Below are 16,821 nucleotides of genomic sequence, written 5' to 3' on the forward strand. Positions count from 1 at the left end.
TGCCTTTTTCTGTTGTTGGGCTTCTGCCAGGTTTTCCTGGGCCAAGCCCATGAGTTCCCTGAGCCTTGTCCTGAGGTTAGGACATATGCCACAACAGACTCCTTGTGGGATTCGCACTCCTATTCCCACTCATCTTGAATCAAATCTAGAGGTCCCCTCACCCTATGCCCATACAACAACTCAAAGGGTGAAAAACCTGTGGATTCCTGGTGGCACCTCTAAGCAAAAAACAGATGGGGCAAATATTTGTCCCATTCCCTCTTAAACTGGTCTGCAAATGCCTGTAGCATCACCTTGAGTGTAGAGTTTAATCTCTTAACAAGACCGTTAGTCTGGGGATGGTAGGGGGTGGTCTTTAGGTGCTTCATCCCACATTACTTCCACAGACAAGCCAGCAGGTCTGACATGAAATTGGCACCTCTGTCAGTCAGTATTTCTTTTGGAATACCTACCCTGCTGAAAATCTGTAACAGAGCATGTGCCACATTATCTGCCTCAATGGAGGACAAAGCCACTGCTTCAGGGTATCTGGTACCATAATCTACTAACACTAGGATATACTTTTTCCCTGTAGAACTTGGGGTACTCAGAGGCTCCACAATATCCATAGCTGCCCTCTGAAATGGCTCTCAATCACAGGCAAAGGCATCAAAGGAGCTTTCACCTTGTCTCCTGCCTTGCCTACCTTTTGGCACTGCTCATATGTCCTGCAGTACCCTGTTACATCTCTGGAAATCCCAGGCCAATAAAAGTTCTGCATAATACATCTCTTTGTATGTTTTATACCCATATGACCTGCAAAGGGAATATCATGGGCTATAGCTAGAAGCACCAGATGGTAGGCTCTTGGCACTACCAACTGCTGTATTCTCTCACCCTTTAGCCCTCCCTCAAGGGTCCACTGTCTATACAGTAACCCTTTGTCCCAGTATACAGATTCCCCTTTCCCTTGAAAATCAGGTGACTTACTAGTTACCTCTCTCAGGCCTTGTAATATAGCGTCTGATAGCTGAGCCTGTCTCAGCTCTCTCTTTGTAACCCTTCTCATCTCCCTTTCAACAGGAAGTCTGGTATCCTCTGACAGCAGTGCGTGACTGTCAGACCGAGTACTACTTCTTACCTCTGCCCATGCAGTCACTCTGTCCAGGGGAACATCAAGTACCCACAAGCAGCTGTGGTTCACCTTCAGTCTCACTGCTACAGGGTAGCTCCCTCCCTGGAGTAACCACCTCACCAGTTCTGGCGGCAAGGGTGTGGTCTGTCTCCCCTAGGATACCAGACCCATATGCTTGTCTCCAAGCCTGACTGCATGTAACTGCATGCACACAGGATACTGCATTATCAAAATCATTCCCTATCAGAACATCTGCAGAAATATCCTCAAACACACCTACTTGCTTGCTTCCTTTTCCACCCTCCCAGTCAAGGTGAACCCTAACCAAAGGTATTTGTAATACCACAGTGGCAGTGATAATTACCTTATAGTCTGGGCATAAGGGGGCATAACTAGTAAGCCTGTGCCAGCCCTACCCAGGTATGTGTTTGTGTATAAATCAAACCTCAAAGTGTGTGTGTGTGTGTGTGTGTGTGTGTGTGTGTGTGTGTGTGTGTGTGTGTGTGTGTGTGTGTGTGTGTGTGCATGTGCGTGTGTGTGTGTGTCAGCTACTTGGGTAGGTGGCACAGTCTGTGTGTGGTTATGAGTAATTAGTATATGATTGGCAGTGTAAGATACAGGTGGCACAGTCTGTGTGTGGTTATGAGTAATGAGTATATGATTGGTGGTATAAGGTACAAGTGTCACAGCCTTTATGTGGTTATGAGTAATGAGTATATGATTGGTGGTGTAAGATATAGGTGGCACAGTCTGTGTTGTTATTATGAGTAATGAGTATATGACTGGTGGTGTAAGGTACGGGTGGCACAGTCTGTGTGTGGTTAGTAGCAATCAGTATATGACTGGTGGTGTAAGGTACAGTTGTCACAGTCTGTGTGTGGTTATGAGTAGTGAGCATATGATTGGTGGTGTAAGGTACAGGTGGCACAGTCTGTGTGTGGTTAGGAGTAATGAGTATAGGATTGATGGTGTAAGGTACAGGTGTCACAGTGTGTGTGTGGTTATTAGTAATGAGTATATGACTGGAGGTGTAAGGTAGAGATGGCACAGTCTGTGTGTGGTTATGAGTAACGAGTATATGATTGATGGTGTAAAGTACATGTGGCACAGTCTGTGTGTGGTTATGAGTAATGAGTATATGATTGGTGGTGTAAGGTACAGGTGGCACAATCTGTGGGTGGTTATGAGTAATGAGTATATGATTGGGGTGTAAGGTGCAGGTGGCACAGTCTGTGTGTGGTTATGAGTGGAGAGTACATGATTGGTGGTGTAAGGTACAGGTGGCACAGTCTGTGTGTGGTTATGAGTAATGAGTATATGACAGGTGGTGTAAGGTATAAGTAGCACAGTCTGCTTGTAGTTATGAGTAATGAGTATATGATTGGTGGTGTAAGGTACAAGTGGCACAGTTTTTATGTGGTTATGGGTAATGAGTATATGATTGGTGGTTTAAGATACAGGTGGCACAGTCTGTGTGTGGTTATTAGTAATCAGTATATGACTGGTGGTGTAAGGTACAGATGGCACAGTCTGTGTGTGGTTATTAGTAATGTGTATATGACTGGTGGTGTAAGGTACAGATGGCACAGTCTGTGTGTGGTTATGAATAATGAGTATATGATTGATGGTGTAAAGTATAGGTGACACAGTCTGTGTGTGGTTATGAGTGAGTATATGATTGGTGGTGTAAGGTACAGGTGGCACAATCTGTGGGTGGTTATGAGTAATGAGTATATGATTGGTGGTGTAAGGTACAGGTGGCACAGTCTGTGTGTGGTTATGACTGGAGAGTATATGATTTTTGGTGTAAGGTACAGGTGGCACAGTCTGTGTGTGGTTATTAGTAATGTGTATATGACTGGTGGTGTAAGGTACAGATGGCACAGTCTGTCTGTGGTTATGAGTAATGAATATATGATTGATGGTGTAAAGTACAGGTGGCACAGTCTGTGTGTGGTTATGAGTGAGTATATGATTGGTGGTGTAAGGTAAAGGTGGCAAAATCTGTGGGTGGTTATGAGTAATGAGTATATGATTGGTGGTATAAGGTACAGGTGGCACAGTCTGTGTGTGGTTATGAGTGGAGAGTATATGATTGGTGGTGTAAGGTACAGGTGGCACAGTCTGTGTGTGATTATGAGTAGAGAGTATATGATTGGTGGTGTAAGGTATAGGTGGCACAGTCTGTGTGTGGTTATAAGTAATGAGCATATGGCTGGTTGTGTAAGGTACAGGTGACACAGTCTGTGTGTGGTTATGTGTAAAGAGTATATGACTGGTGGTGTACGGTACAGGTGGAATAGTCTGTATGTGGTAATGAGTATATGGTGGTGTAAGTTGCAGGTGGCAAAGTCTGTGTGTGGTAGGAGTAATGAGTATATGACTGGTGGTTTAAGGTACAGGTGGCACAGTCTGTGTGTGGTTATGAGTAATGAGTAAATGACTGGTGGTTTAAGGTATAGGTGGTACAGTCTGTGTGTGTGGTTATGAGTAATGAGTATATTACTGGGTGTAAGGTACAGGTGGCACAGTCTTTATGTGGTTATGAGTAATGAGTATATAATTGGTGGTGTAAGGTGTAGGTAGCAAAGACTGTGTGTGGTTATGAGTAATGAGCATATGATTGGTGGTGTAAGGTACAGGTGACACAGTCTGTGTGTGGTTAGGATTAATGAGTATATATGACTGGTAGTGTAAGATACAGGTGACACTGTCTGTGTATGTGGGTATGAGTATATGACTGGTGGTGTAAGGTACAGGTGGCACAGTCGTTTTGTGGTTATGAGTATTGAGTATATGATTGATGGTGTATGGTATAGGTAGCACAGTCTGTGTGTGGTTATGAGTAATGAGATTGTTATTTGTGGTGTAAGGCACAGGTGGCACATTCTGTGTTTGGTTATGAGTATTGAGTTTATGACTGGTGGTGTAAGATACAGGTGGCACAGTCTGTGTGTGGTTAGGAGTAATGAGTATATAACTGGTGGTGTAAGGTACAGGTGGCACAGTCTTTATGTGGTTATAAATAATGAGTATATGATTGGTGGTGTAAGGTACAGGTAGCACAGTCTGTGTGTGGTTATGAGTAATGAGCATTTGACTGGTGGTGTTAGATACAGGTGGCACAGTCTGTGTGTTGTTAGCAGTAATGAGTATATGATTGATGGTGTAAGGTACAGGTGGCACAGTCTGTATGTGGTTATGAGCAATGAGTATATGACTGGTGGTTTAAGGTACAGGTGGCACAGTCTGTGTGTGGTTATGAGTAATGAGTATATGATTGATGGTGTGTAAGGTACAGGTTGCACAGTCTGTGTGTGGTTATGAGTAATGAGTATATGACTGGTGGTTTAAGGTACAGGTGACACAGTCTGTGTGTGGTTATGAGTAATGAGTATATGTTTGATGGTGTAAGGTGCAGGTGGCACAGTCTGTGGTTATGAGTAATGCCTATATGACTGGTGGTGTAAGGTACAGGTGGCACAGTCTGTGTGTGGTTAGGAGTAATGAGTATGTGATTGGTGGTGTAAGGTACAGGTGGCACAGTCTGTTTGTGGTTATGAGTAATGAGTATATGATTGGTGGTGTAAGGTACAGGTGGCACAGTCTGTATGTGGTTATGAGTAATGAGTGTATGATCGGTCATTTAAGGTACAGGTGGCACAGTCTGTGTGTGATTTTCAATGGGTGTGGGAACTACTGTCTGAACATATTGATTATTTCAGGACATGTCTGTCAACATCTTAGGTCAAGAAATCTGGACAAAGCCAACAATAATGGAAAGAGAACAGCCCCAAAATAGGGACACATTTTAAATATTGCTCTTATAAACTTAGAAAGATGATAGCATAAAAGTGTTTGCGTTAGCATGCATTTTCTGAATGGAATGAAGTCTGAAACTCAAATGTATTTTATTATTCGGTGACTTATCCTCAATGATTTGCCAGAAAACCACACATTTTATGAAGAGCAAAGTAAAAATATCAGGCAGATATCTGGGCATTCTGCAAAAGTCTGGACAGTGAGATGTATGTTTCAGGATGAAACTCTGCTAGTCAGAAATTCCATCTTATTCCAAATGCCCACTGTCCTTTTCATAAAGTAATTCCTAATGCTCAAGTTGAAGTTAATACCCTCTAGTTGTAGAGTATGCCCTATACCTCTACTCTCTCACCTGGTCACATGAACTGAATTAACATGCTCCCATGATAACTATGATTTCTACAAGTTTATACACTGATTTAATTTCCCACAGTTCTCACATCTTCTCTAATACTGCTTTTTATTTTCCCCATAGAAGGTTATAGGCAGGGTTTGTTTTTAATTATATACCAAGTTACAGAATGTAGCCCCTGACACCCACACCACTGAGGGTAGTGTTAATTGATTGGACAGCATATATTTTCAGTATTATATACAAACTTAATGAAAAAAAATTGAAAAACAAGTTATTTAACATAATATGTAACTTTATAAACTAAATTCATAGCAAATATGTCAGGACTTTTTATTAAAATTTTAGCACATCTCATTGCACAGACTAAATTAATTATGTTTTCGAAATGATACACAATGGCATACCTGGCATATTCTTGGCTACACTCTGGCACCTATAGGCATCTGTCCTTATCCTATGATACACCAAGAAGTGCACACATTCACTAGTACTGTAGTATAAATGTCATCATGCTATAAGCTTGTGTTCTATTGTATGTTGTTTTTGCTGAGGCCATGACACTTCTAACATTCAGCAAAAAGTCAATTAAAACACAGCTGAAGGATGTAGATGGGTGAGTTTTAAATGTGCACTGCTATAACCATGTTAAAAAAACTCACTTTTAGTTGGGTCTTGCTCCTTGTTGCTCTCAGAAAGGGACCGCTTAGAGGTCCATATGTAATCTATTCTAAATAAAGAATACTTAGTACAATAATGGGCCATAAGAATTCACAAAATGGTGATATGCGAACTCAGGTTCTCTAAAATAGAGTTCCACACTCCTGCTAACCATCTCTAGTGGACTTGTATATGGTCCACGGCTTCATCTTTTAAATATGGAACACTTTGTTGTGCCTTTAATACATCCTCTGTCTCTGATATGGCAAGCAGTTAAAAGAACAAGTCAGCACAGTTTTATGTTTATTTTCTTTCTTTCTTACACAGAAAAATTAACATACAAAATCCATACGAATGGAAGTAGAGCTTGGTTAACGTGATAGTCGCAAACATAACTGCATTCTTATGACTCTAAGTAATTTTGCTTAAAATTTCCCAGATACTTCCTTGAAACAGACTTTTTTGTGAAGGGTTTTAACTAGTTGACCCATACTTAAGACTATAAGCTCTCAGAAGAAAAAATAAAACTCTAGCTGATGATTTATTAAAAGTTTCAAAGTACAGTCTGGCAGAGGGTTAAGGCTGGGAAATACAATTCCTAAGGTACAGGCTTCGATTCCCACAGTTGTCATTTGCCTGTTCTATGATCTTGAGCAAGTCATTTAACCAGACATTGCTCTTGGGCTGACCATGAAAAGGGAGTGTTTGTCCAGTGGGCCTGCCTTGTTAACTAATGGGTATTATTATTGCTGGAAAATGGAAGTAACAAATGAACTGATCGATTTCTTTCTTTCTTTGTAAGGGGTCTTCAGAAAGTTTCTCTAACCAGGCAGGACACAGGAAATCCTAATCAGTGTATCACTGCTGTGAAGGATTTACATACACAAAGTTCTGTTTCGAAAACTGTAACATTCCTCTCCTTATTCGTTCAGAAACACCTTGTTAATACAGTGGATGGACTGGCAGCACAGTAATTACAGAACAGCCCCTTCAGGAATAGGCGGCAACAGACGAGCCTTTGAAGTGCCTTTCAGTCTCTCTGTCTGGCGTGCTAGAATGCTTTATTTTCCTACAGATGACTCATAATGCATTATTTATTGTGTGAGGGCTCTTGGTCTCCCTGAGGTCCAACTAACCAATTAATATTAAAAGTTAAGCATTCATAGTCCAGTTTTATTTGCATGGAACTCCCACTGGTAATATACACGTTGCCAGGACAGCTTTAATTTGTTATGTGTGTTTTCCTTCTGGCAAATGTTGAGGGAACAACTGTTTGTAGGCAGCAAATGTACTGGGAAGGATTAGAGCTAGACAATTTCTGTTTGTGGGAAAGAAATCTGAAATTGTGAGGCTGCTTAAAGATAGTTGTAAAAATACATTGAGAAAAATATACATTTTCCTACGAGCAGTAGTTTGTTGGTTTTCACTATGCCTTCAACACTCACGCAAGTTTGCATGCATATACTTACTTACTTACAATTTATATATATATATATATATATATATATATATATATATATATATATATATATATATATACATGCATCTGTTTTGTTGACCCACTTTGATTTACAAAACAGATAGTCAAAAATTGTGTGAGATCATTGCATTACTGAGTTTGAGAGATATGCCCTTTTTGTGAAGTTCTTTATTTTGTCATGTGAATTATTTGCCAATATATTTAAATGTGTTTTGTTTTTGTCTATACACAGTCTGAAGAAGTCATTGTTTTGACACTGTATGTTTCCTATAAATTTTTTATTGTCCTTATAGTATAGTTCATTACTTGCATCGTTTTTTCCTTTTGAAAGAGTGTTTGTGGATGAGAATATGACCTTTCCACGGTAAATGTGATCTCAGAGGTAGAATGTGTATTTATTGGGGGGGGGGGTGCAGAGGGCCATGCACACCTCTAGAAAACATGGTTTTATCACTGCATGCTCAGAGGTAATTTTTTGAAATATGAACATTGGAGCATTGATATATAATATTTTTGATACTTTTGTGTCAGCATTAGCGAAGTTGACATATTGGAAGGTTGGGGGGGGTGGTTTAATGGCTAAAGTGTTTGTCTTACAAACCCAAGGTGCAGGGTTTGAGTTTCACAAGGGATAATTGGCTAGGCTTAAAATGGCTCACAAGGGCAGTTAGCTTAGTAATAAACTATGAACCTATGTTTGTTGTTGTGTCTTTCAGCTTTTCCCAGTTAGGGGTCGCCCCAGCGGAACTCCGGTCCACTAATGATTGGCAGTTGATTTTTACGTGCTGAGTTGCCAGCCCTAACACACAACCTTCAACGAAGGTACGCCCATTCACGCATGTCTCCACGCAGAAGATGCTCTAACTGAGAGTCAAACCGGTCAGCATCTTACTGTGAGGCGTCACCGCGGAACATATGGTGTTATGTCTAATTTAAATACACCTATATATTTACTTACACCACAATATAGTGACGTAAGTAAACTTATCATAACAGTAGATTAGTAACCTAAAATGTATTGGTAAACTCCTGCCATAGATATGACAACTGGCCTGTACTCAAAGCTTCAGGGCACCTTCCCCCATACTCCAACCACTGTGGGGCTTGAGGAGAGAGACATAAAATCAGTTGTTATGGCCCCAAACCTTCAGAGTGTTTTTGCCTCAGTGTAAATATCCACACCCTGACAACAACAAAAAGAATCACATAAAAAGGAGGGATGAAGGAAGGGTGTCCCTCTATTTGAACACCTACTGTCATGGTAAGTTTATTTACACAACTGTACTATGTTCATTATTAGATCACTGTTGCAGTTGCCCAGACTGTCTGGGTAGAGTACCAGAGCTTAGACAGATAGAAAGCAGAAGAAAAATGAGGGTCCAGGACCACCTGAAGAATAGTCCTAGCAAAACCAGCTTTGGACTTAGAAAAGGTATCTATCTTGTAGTGTTTTGTAAATGTATGTACTGGGAACCAAGTTATTGCCTCTAAGATATTTCTAGAATACAACCTTTTCCAAGTAGCCAAGGAAGAGGCCAAGACTGTGGTAAAATAAGCCTAACCATGCCTGGTAGTGACTTGACATGGTGAGTACAGCAAAACATAATAGTTTGAGACAACCATTTGGAAACTGCTTATTTTGACACTGGTTGCCCTTTTTCTTACCTTCACAGGAAATGAATAATTGATCATAACTCCCGACATCTTTGTTCTGCCAAAATAGTATCGGTCTCAGAGTTGTTTGTGGACATTCAGAGTATGCAAAATGTTTTCTCCATTGTCCTTAGGCTCTGGAAAGAAGTCAGGGAGATGAAAAACTTGACTCAAGTAAACACTGAAACCATTTTAGTCATAAATGAATGATTTGTTCTCAAAGATATCCTGCCTTAATGAAAAATAAGAAATCTAAGAGACTTCCTTCAAACTGTTACATGTACAAAACTAGTTTAGAATTTATTTTATATGTACGAGATTTTGTAATTTCACTTTGTTCTCTCAAGCACTTTCTTTAAATTTGTTTAGAGCTTTTATTCCCTTACCCAGATGCATGTTTTTTTTGGGTTGACTAGTGAGTACAACCAAGTAATACATGGGCCCACCTGGGTATTATTAGCAGTAGCTTTTAAAGCTGTCATAAAACAGCATTTTACCAATTGCAGATTCATTTCAAGGTTCACCTCTGTTGTCTGACATACAGCACATTTATTCCTCATTGCTGAGTGATTTTTTTCAATTACATAGATCAGAATGCAGACTATATTTTTATAAGTAAACTTCAAAGTAATGTTACTGTATCTTGTAATCTTGCATTCTCACATTCCAATGACCATGTCTGTGTTCATGTGTGTGTTTTTATATATATATATATATATATATATATATATATATATATATATATATATATATATATATATACATATACATATATATATATATATATATATATATATATATATACATATACATATATATATATATATATATATATATATATATATATGTATGTGTGGTATGAGTTTGTTTCATTGATAGCTCATTTTATTAAAAGGTTTAAAGGTATTAGAACCTGTTGAAGTCAATGCTGATCAAATTCTACTTATAGTCAATTACCATTTTGTTGACTATAGCACTCATTTGGTCAATTCCCTTTGGTTGCAGTTATGTGATCAGGATGTTAGTATATATAATTAAGGGTGTGTGAAATCCTCACACGAGACTGTGTAGGGAGCTCTCTTTATAAACCATATTGTGTGTTTCTGAGTTTGGTTATATTGTCTGTTTGTGTGTGTTTGTTTGTAGGGTTACAAGACTGAGTATGTAGTGTGGTAGTGCAGGAATTACTTTTTGCATATTTATGATCATTGTACAGTTCAATTATTTTTGGTGCTGCTTTTGGAGTGTGCGGTTTAAATAGTGCTTGTTCTTGCTTGATGTAGTGTGATATGATTTTTTGTGGTGCTCAATGAATTGCTGTTGGGTGTTCAATGTATTATGTGGGATGAATGCAGTTTTAATTCAGCATGTTATCAATGCTATTAAATGTAATTGCACAATATATATATATATATATATATATATATATATATATATATATATATATATATATACACACACATACATATATATATATATGTACACAGACACGCACATACATACACACACACACACACACACACACACACACACACACACACACACACACACACACACACACACACATATATTTATATCACATATTACTTCAGTAATGCTGCCTATCCATCTTTGCCTCTGCAGCCCCTAGTCCTTGTTTTGCCTTTATTCTTTCCCAGCATCACTTTCTTCATTAGTGAAACCTGTCTACACATTATGTGGGCAAAATACTTGAGTTTTTGTTTTACTATTGGATCTTCCAGTGAGCAGTCTGAGTTTGTTGCCTTAAATATTCACTGATTTGGTCATCTTGTAGCCCACAGAATTGCCAAATGTTTTCTTCAATACCACAGTTAAAAGCATCACTTTTTGGGTATACACTCTTATTTATATTCCAACGCACACAGCTCTATGTTACTACTGGGAAAAACATAACTTTGACTGTGTGGACCCTTATTACAACCTGATGTCTTTGCTCTTTAAAACTGTATATAGATTTGCCATAACTGTCCTTCCAGAAGGCAAGTATCTTTTAACATCATGTCTGGAACCACCATCTGCAGAGAACTTTTATATTTATTTATTGACATTTGATTACTGCAAAAGTCTGACTGGGTAGAATCCCATTTTCAGAGGAGGCCCGGGTAGAAAAGCTCCAGATTATTACAAAACATTTTAAGAACAATGCTTTTACAATCGTCAGTATTCCACAGTGGTGCAGCGGTAGCGTTGTTGCCTCACAGCAAGAGGTTCTCCCATTTGATTCTCGGCTGGAGCACGGGGAGTGCCTTCTGTGTGAAGTCTGCATGTCCTCCCCGTGGTTGGGTGGGCATTCAAAAGACATGCGTAAATGTGCGTGCCTTTGTTGAAGGTTGAACGTCAAGCTGGCACCTTGGCGTTTGTGAAAATCTACTGCCAATCATTAGTGGAGTGGAGTTCCGCTGTGGTGACCCCTAACCGGGAAAAGCCAAAAACAAACAACAATAACTTTTACAATCTTCAAAAATAAAACAAAAACATCTGCAGTTTAAGTAATTATAACAATTTAGACATAATATAAAAACATTGGTTAAGAATTGATACAAGCTATATGACAATTGTTTAATATTTATATAAATTTTAGACAGTTTGTAGAGAAATTAAAGGTTAAGATAGTCTAATACAGATAGGAATGGCAATATAAAATGAGGAAAAAACAGGCCTATGGTATAGAGAGAAATCAGTGAAGAGAATTAGACAGCAGTAAGGAACTAAGTGAAGAAGGGAGAGTAAGGAGGTATAATAAATGAAAAGGTATTGTTCACATTCAGGGATATAGTTTAGTTTATCCTGGTTCTGAGCAAGAACAGAGCCAGCTTTAAGCTAGGAAGTCTTTCAGAGTGGTTTTGAAAGATAAAAGGGAGGATATAGACCTGATGGATACAGGTAAAGAGTTCCAGGCGTTAGTAACCTTGTACGAGTATAGACATTGCTCAGCAGATTTGCTAGGTTTGTAAACAGACAGGGGTTTTTGGTCACTGGATCGCAATGGCCGACTAGGAACATAGTTGCGTAGAATGCTTTTTAGTACTGGACAGGCAGATGGATGCTGTATAATTTTATTGGTGGTAAGAAGCTGTGTATGTGTTAGTTGATGTGGCAGTTCTAAACAATTTAGGTTTTTCAGTGCTATACAGTAGTATGTTCTGAAAGGGGTATGGGCTGCAAATTTAGCAACTTTGTTATAGTATTGTTCATGTTTTAATTTGTGTGGAGTCTGGAGGTTAGTAACGATGGGAGCGCCATAAGGAAGAGCGGGGAGGAGAGAAGTAGTGGCAAGTATAATATTAGTTGTGTCAGTGAGAACGTTTTTGGCTCTGTAAAGCATCCCTTGTTTTTGGAGAGTTTTTCTTATGCAATTTTCTATATGCAGGTTGAATGTAATATTATCATCTACTTCACCCCTAATAGTTTGCTATGAGAAGTGACTTCAATGGTTGTATTATCAAGAGAGAGAACTTTAACATTTGTTTTTTTTTCATGAGAGGGGGATTTCCGTGGGAAAAAATTAGCTGAGCCGTTCCTTTGATATTCTGTAGTTTCGTGCATTTGGGTTCGACAAATGAGCATTCACTATTTCTAGCATTTGATCATACAATGGAAACCCGTAACCAACAGCTTCCCCCCCTCTTTTCCACTTTTCATCCCATCTTTAAATTGCTTCCTTAACCTTTGAGAGTGTTTAAGCTCTAACATTTTCAATTTTCAGTACTTTCACTGAAACTAACAGTCAAGTAATTTCTTCACCACACACTATGACTGTGACTGACATTATTGTTAGAACACTTCCATACACATCAAAATTCATCACTAACAATTTGGGCACTGGAGAGATTGGGTAGGTGAGGAGTCTGACCCACCACACTGATGATGTCTACCAGTGGGTAGATGACTGCTCATAGACATAGCCATGGTTGGCTTACACATCATTCCCATCTAAGCAGCCATTGCATGTCAGCTGACCCCTTATGGGGAGGGGTTAAAAGGGAAGGGGTAGCTACTTCCATAGGACTGCTAAAATGGCCCTGTCCCTAATGCCCTACTCTCATATTCAGGAGAACAGATGGCCTGGTCAGACCACTGAATAGTGAATGCACGGCCTTGCGGGCTCTTGTCCAGACTGGAGATGTTTGAATCTTGCCCCAGGAGGAATGAATGAGTCAATGGAAGCACAAGTAGAGGGGTCACTGGCTAGGTTCCATGGAAGAAGCAAAAATAAATAAATAAATACATAAATTTACCTCAGAACTAGCACACACTAATTTGGTTCACCTCTTTATAGTCAGGCTTTTCATTCCATCTTACTTGTTATATGTAAAAGTATGCTAGCTTTATCAAAAATATTTCTTTACTTCAGTACTATTTAGCCATCCAAGATAACTGATGCACAGTCACTAGTATGTATATTTTTTGCATTTAAATAAATTGTTACTGCCAATTCTGCTCCATCGCTGAAGCCTGTTATCCATAAAGGGGAATATAAATGGATCAGGATTTCTAGAAGTCCAGTCCTATACCTCTCTCTTGATTTAAGCTTTTCATTATGAAAAGGTATTTGAATAAATGAAAATATGTGTAACTTACTTTTACAGTTGCCTTTAATCATGAACATAGTAGATATTGTTCCATTCTATTTTATTCCAGCATATTTATACTGCAGTTGGAATGAAGTTTCCCCCACCTTTCAGATGTATCTCATTATGAGGCCTGTTCCTCATTTTGATTCTTAAGTCCACGTTCCTCACTGTTCCACATTTGACGGGCATGTTACACATTCATTGTTAAGAATGTTTCTAATTAATGTCACAGACAGGTGACAGATATGATCAGCAATAAAGAAAAGCTTTTTATGTTTATCGTATATAGTGGCAATAACAGTTACAGGTGATAATGGAGAAAACACCGGACTTTGTGTAACCACATCACTCGGTATTCTGGATTTCCACTTACATGTGGTCCAGTGTTATCTATTATCGCTATCAATCCTTACAGTAGAACTAAGTGAGTAAATGCAGAACATTAACCTAGCTAACAATTTATCTAGATTTTTACCCTTGTGTACTCACACTATCATGCTTAACAAAAGCTGAACTTTTCTCTGTAGGCTTGCATTTCAAAGTAATGTTGTATCTGTGTGAGTAACATTAAAACTGTTACAGTTTCTAAGATATTTGTACATCCATCTTTTGAATTCTTTTGCAGTCTTTTCTATGGAAAAAAGCCCTGCATTTGCACATAATGTCTATATCCTAACTTTTAATTTTATAATTTACCAAGATTCTTTATCTGCACCCATAAAAACAGTGCTTTACAAAATTTGCTTCTTCTACTACAACATATTCTTTAGGCAAGTAGTTTGCCTAAGAAAATTTTTTATTTATTTAGTTAGATATTTTGTTATTTATTTATTTGAATTTGTTAAATAACCCAGCCACTGGGGATGCACAAGCCAGTGCATTTCTTTGTGCCGGTCCTAAGCCTGGATAAATGAGGAGGGTTGTGTCAGGAAGGGCATCCAGTGTAAAACTTTGCCAAATATTTCATGCGGACACCAATAAATATTTCCATACTGGATTGGTCGAGGACCGGGTTAACAACGACCGCCACCAGTACTGTTAGCCAACAGGGTGCTGGTGGTAATTGGGCTACTGTTGGCTGAAGGAGGAGAAGAGGCAGAAGGCATGGCCGAAGGCAGGAAGAGAGCAGAAAGGCTAGGACTGTGGTAGTGAGGGTCAAAACTTTGAATGTTGTCAGTATGACAGGTATAGGGAGAGAGCTAGCTGATATCATGGACAGAAGGAAGGTTGGTATATTGTGTGTGCAAGAGACCAGATGGAAGGGGTGTAAGGCTAGGTGTATCGGAGGTGGGTTCAAATTGTTTTATCATGGTGTGGATGGGAGGAGAAATGGTGTAGGAGATATCCTGCAGGAACAGTATGCTAAGAGTGTTTTGGAGGCGAAAAGAGTGTCGGATAGAGTGATGTTTATGAAGCTGGAAATTGATGGTGCAATGATGAATGTTGTTAGTTCATATGCTCCATAAGTTGGGTGTGCGATGGATGAGAAAGAAAAATTTTGGAGTGAGCTGGATGAAGTGGTAATGACTGTACCCAAGGTTGAGAGTGGTGATTGGGGTAGAGTTCAATGGGCATGTTGGTGAAGGGAACAGAGGGGATGAGGAAGTGATGGGTAGGTATGGTGTTAAACTAAGGAATAAAGAAGGTCAGATGATAGTGGATTTTGCAAAAAGGATGGACATGGCTGTGGTGAATACATATTTTAACAAGAGGGAGGAGCATAGGATGACATACAAGAGTGGAGGAAGATGCACACAGGTGGATTATATCTTATGTAGGAGGGCCAGTTTGAAGGAGATTGGAGACTGTAAAGTGGTGACCGGGGAAAGTGTAGTTAGGCAGCATAGGGTGGTGGTTTGTAGGATGACGTTGGTGATCAAGAAGAAGAGGAGGAGTAGTGTGAGGGCAGCACCAAGGATCAAATGGTGGAAATGGAAAAAGGGTAATTGTGAGGTGGAGTTCAGGGATGAGTTAAGACAGGCACTGGGTGGCAGTGAAGAGTTACCAAATAGCTGGGTAACTACAGCAGAGCTAGTAAGGGAGATGGCTAGAAAGGTGCTTGGTATGACATCTGGACAGAGGAAGGACGACAAGGAGACATGGTGGTGGAATGAGGAAGTACAGGAGAGTATACAGAGAAAGAGGTTATCAAAGAAGTGGGATTGACAGAGAGATAAAGAAAGTAAACAAGAGTATAAGGAGATGAGGTGCATGGCAAAGAGAGAGGTGGCAAAGGCTAAGGATAAGGCATATGAAGAGTTATATGAAAGGTTGGACACTAAGGAGGGAGAAAAGGACCTGTACCGATTGGCTAGATAGAGGGACAGAGCTAGGAAAGATGTGCAGCAGGTAAAGGTGATAAGGGATAATGAGGGAAACATACTCACAAGCGAGGAGAGTGTGTTGAGGAGATGGAAAGAGTACTTTGAGGGACTGATGAATGAAGAGAATGAGAGGGAGAGAAGGTTGGATGATGTGAGGATAGTGAATCATGAAGTACAATGGATTAGCAAAGAGGAAGTATGGATAGCTATGAAAAGAATGAAGAATGGAAAGGCTGTTGGCCCAGATGACATACCTGTGGAAGCATGGAGGTGTTTAGGTGAAATGGCAGTAGAGTTTTTAACCAGATTGTTTAATGAAATCTTGGAAAGTGAGAGGATAACTGAGGAATGGAGAAAAAGTGTTTTGGTACCGATTTTTAGGAATAAGGGTGATGTGCAGAGCTGCAGTAACTACAGAGGGATTAAACTGATCAGTCACAGCATGAAGTTATGGGAAAGAGTAGTGGAAGCTAGGTTAATAAGGGAGGTGATGATTAGTGAGCAGCAGTATGGTTTCATGCCAGGAAAGAGCACTACAGATGCGACGTTTGCTCTGAGAGTGTTGATGGAGAAGTACAGAGAAGGTCAGAAGGACTTGTATTGTGTTTTTGTAGACTTAGAGAAAGCATATGACAGGATGTCTAGACAGGAGTTGTGGTATTTTATGAGGAAGTCAGGAGTGTCAGAGAAGTATGTAAGAGTGGTACAGGATATGTATGAGGGTAGTGTGACAGCAGTGAGGTCTGCGGTGGGAGTGATGGATGCGTTTCAGGTGGAGGTGGGGTTACATCAAGGATCAGCTCTGAGCCCTTTCTTATTTG

At 39.6% G+C, this 16,821-nt stretch overlaps 1 protein-coding gene across 3 annotated transcripts in view; it reads right to left on the minus strand.

Moving 5' to 3' along the window:
- SEZ6 (seizure related 6 homolog) overlaps positions 1-16,821 on the minus strand; it is a 2,840,429-nt gene that overhangs the window by 1,436,195 nt on the left and 1,387,413 nt on the right. The gene's annotated exons all lie outside the window — the stretch shown is intronic.

The sequence above is a fragment of the Protopterus annectens genome, chromosome 13.part0 (assembly GCF_019279795.1).
Source record: "Protopterus annectens isolate FY-2018-M chromosome 13.part0, PAN1.0, whole genome shotgun sequence".
Lineage (NCBI taxonomy): Eukaryota > Metazoa > Chordata > Ceratodontiformes > Protopteridae > Protopterus > Protopterus annectens.